The sequence below is a fragment of the Salmo salar genome, chromosome ssa11 (assembly GCF_905237065.1).
Source record: "Salmo salar chromosome ssa11, Ssal_v3.1, whole genome shotgun sequence".
NCBI classification, from domain to species: Eukaryota; Metazoa; Chordata; class Actinopteri; order Salmoniformes; family Salmonidae; genus Salmo; species Salmo salar.
Window position 1 is genome coordinate 4,331,024 of NC_059452.1, and position 3,977 is coordinate 4,335,000.

The following is a 3,977-nucleotide window of genomic DNA, read 5'->3' on the forward strand; positions in this document are numbered from 1 at the left end:
AGATACAGGTTTTCTGCAGATGGCATCAGGTATCTATGCAGACTACTGGGTCCCAGGATTAAGCACCGCACTGCACGGAGCCATGCACTGAGTGTGGAGCAAATGGTTTGTGTGGCCTTGCGCTTTTTTTCTAGTGGAGCCTTCCTGTACTCAGTGGGGGATGCAGAACAGCTGAACAAGGCCACAATTTGCCGCACAATAAGGAGTGTGTGTCTGGCTATCAAAGCATTAGCAGATGTCTTCATCTCCTTCCCTGGCCACAGAAGACTCTGTGACATCAAAGAGGAGTTCTATAGGATTGCAGGTAAGAGGATCTACAAATTACAGGACAACTGTTAACACATAGTAGGATACTCATTACTTTGTGTGACAGGTTTCCCCAATGTCATTGGTGCAGTGGACTGCACACACATAAGGATAAAAGCCCCCTCAGGTGCCCATGAGGCCGATTTTGTGAATAGGAAATCCTTTCACAGCATTAATGTTCAGGTGAACATAACTTTTTGATATTGTCCATTGACGAACACTCTGCATTGCCAGTGATGTGCATTGATTGGTGTAATATTCCTCATCTTATGATTTCAGATGGTCTGCAATGCTGACTGTGTGATCAGCAATGTTGTGGCAAAATGGCCTGGCTCAGTCCATGACTCCAGAATCTTTCGGGCCTCTGAAATCTATCAGTGCCTATCACAAGGTAAGCCACACAACCCCTATTTATAACCATCATGGCTGTGTCAAGAATATCACTGTGTTTATGAGGTAGTAATGATGAGATTTTGTGTTGACAGGTGAATTCTCTGGTGTGCTGCTGGGAGACAGGGGGTATGGCTGCCAGCCTTTTCTCCTGACACCTTTCACAGACCCCCAGGAAGCACAGCAGGCCTACAACCATGCCCATGCCAGGACCAGGGCCAGAGTTGAAATGACCTTTGGCCTCCTGAAGGCACGCTTTCACTGCCTTCACAAATTAAGGGTCAGCCCTGTTAGGGCATGTGATATTACTGTGGCTTGTGCTGTCCTCCACAATGTGGCCTGCCTGAGGAAGGAGAGGGCCCCCAGAGTGCCACCAGCCATGGACTGGGACAATCCGGCAATCTTCCCTGATGACGACAGTGGTCGGCTGCTGAGGGACCAATATGTGTTGAATTATTTTAGTTAGTATGTGTGCTTTCAATTTTGGTTAAATATGTCCTGCGGTGGCAGAGGAATTGGGTTTTTTTTGGGTTCGTTTTTTTACGAATTTGGCCTCTTATGATGTTTGTGCGGTATACTGTGTGTAATACAAGGCTGCAGGGAGGCTACTGCATCCATTCATTTGTCTGTTCAGTTGATGTGTATGGATTTGTCCTGCATTTATTTTAGTGTGCAGACATGCAGGGTGTGTTATATACAGACCTTTGAATGTGTATGTATCATTTTGTATAATATGCTTGGATTCTGTGCTTTCCATCTTGTAGTCACTGTGACTTCAGTTTCGAAAGGAGCTGATGGTTTACCTGCTTTGTTTTGTCCTTATTCAATAAAGGAACATAATGTTACACATTGTGTTTTTATATTCATATGGAATGTGTATTTGTTTATATGACAGAGTACTAGGGCCACACTGAAGAAAAAGGATAAAGTCATAAATTTATGAGGCTGGTTCTTTCTGCAGAAAAGCTACATATTGTTTTTACAGTTTTGATACTTATGACAATGTGATACTTAATATTCTGGCACATCAGCATGTCTTTGTTTATGAAACCATACTGAAGTACAATTTCACGAAATGCCCCACATCTGTCATTTTAACAACTGTCCTCCTTTAAAACAACCGGTTACAATATTATTACTTGTGTTTTTTTCCCTCTGTGGCCCTAATATTCTATCATTTTATATATAGCCTTATAGTCTATGGGAAACTGTAAATTATCTAATGATAGCAACATAATCTAAAAATTATTTTTTATCCAAAATCATTGAAATTAATGATCACAAACGTTTAAATAATGACAGTGGGTCTAGTTATGTGATAACAATGTATAGTGAGCAGTGAAATAACTATTGGTTTCCATTTGTGGTGACTGCTGACTGACATTAGGGATGAGATTAAATAGATCCTGGAATTTAGCCTGGTCTGGAGCAGGCTAGCTCCACAGAATAAATCTCCATGGTAATTTATACCATAACATATCCTCCTGCCCCCTATCCATCTTTAGTGCAACCGGATTACGGATCAATTGAGCCAGGATCACCAAGATATCCTGGCTTAATCCCTTATCCTAGTTTTGTGCAACAGGCCCCTGCTCTTCCCATGTTTACTACAGTATGTATTGTAGGCCATGTTTACTTGTCAGACTGCACAGTAGCCTAATAAACAAATACAGGTGGCTTATATCTTCAAAATGCTTTAAATGCTTGATTATCCAAATGTAAAAACATATACTGTACAGTATTGTATTTCTTCATCAGCATCTTTATGTTTTCGTTAATAAAATAATGATAAAAATACTTGTTCAAAATGCAGATGTTGGTTTAGTTATGGATCCATAACGAATTACTATGGGAATAAATATCACTGAATTACAGAAATACTGGAACAAAGTTGTCTACTGAAGGCAAACAAATTGTTGCTTACTGGAAAATACTCTTTAAAACACACATGGTCATGTTGTACAGCATCATTATGGCTATTAGCATGGCTATATTTTGGCCTTTATAAATATTATTTTGGCATTTATTCAGATTACAATCGCTCACTGTCATTTTTTTTAAAACAAAATAATCTCCAAAATATCATATATAGCCTTCCCGCTGTGAACGTCTATTTCAGCACCGTTTCGTGCTGCTCTGAGACAAGCATGGAGAAACTAAAATGTTCAATTGTATTCGATGATATTCTTAAGATATATGTGTTGGCTGAATATAAGCAAGTGATGTCAAATCAAATCAAAGTTTATTTGTCACGTGCGCTGAATACAAGAGGTGTAGAAATGCTTACTTACAGGCTCTAACCAATAGTGCGAAAAAAAGGTATGTGTGTGTGTGTGTGTGTGTGTAGGTAAATAAAGAAATAAAACAACAGTAAAAATACATTTGAAAATAAGAGTTGCTAGGCTATATACAGACACCGGTTAGTCAGGCTTATTGAGGTAGTATGTACATGTAGGTATGGTTAAAGTGACTATGCATATATGATGAACAGAGAGTAGCAGTAGCGTAAAAGGAGGGGTTGGCGGGAGGTGTGACACAATGCAGATAGCCCAGTTAGCCAATGTGTGGGAGCACTGGTTGGTCGGTCCAATTGATGTAGTATGTACATGGATGTATGGTTAAAGTGACTATGCATATAAGATAAACAGAGAGTAGCAGCAGCATAAAAGAGGGGTTGGGGGGGGCACACAATGCAAATAGTCCGGGTAACCATTGGTTACCTGTTCAGAAGTCTTATGGCTTGGGGGTAAAAACTGTTGAGAAGCCTTTTTGTCCTAGACTTGGCACTCCGGTACCGCTTGCCATGCGGTCGTAGAGAAAACACTGGGGTGGCTGGGGTCTTTGACAATTTTTAGGGCCGTCCTCTGACACCGCCTGGTGTAGAGATCCTGGATGGCAGGCAGCTTTGCCCCAGTGATGTATTGGGCCATACGCACTACTCTCTGAAGTGCCTTGCGGTCAGAGGCCGAGCAATTGCCCTACCAGGCAGTGATGCAACTGGTCAGGATGCTCTCGATGTTGCAGCTGTAGAACCTTTTGAGGATCTCAGGACCCATGCCAAATCCTTTTAGTTTCCTGAGGGGGAAGAGGTTTTGTCATGCCCTCTTCACGACTGTCTTGGTGTGCTTGGACCATGTTAGTTTGTTGGTGATGTGGACACCAAGGAACTTGAACCTTCTCCACCAACCTTCTCCACTACAGCACAGTTGATGAGAATGGAGGCATGCTTGGTCCTCCTTTTCCTGTAGTCCACAATCATCTCCTTAGTCTTGATCACAGAG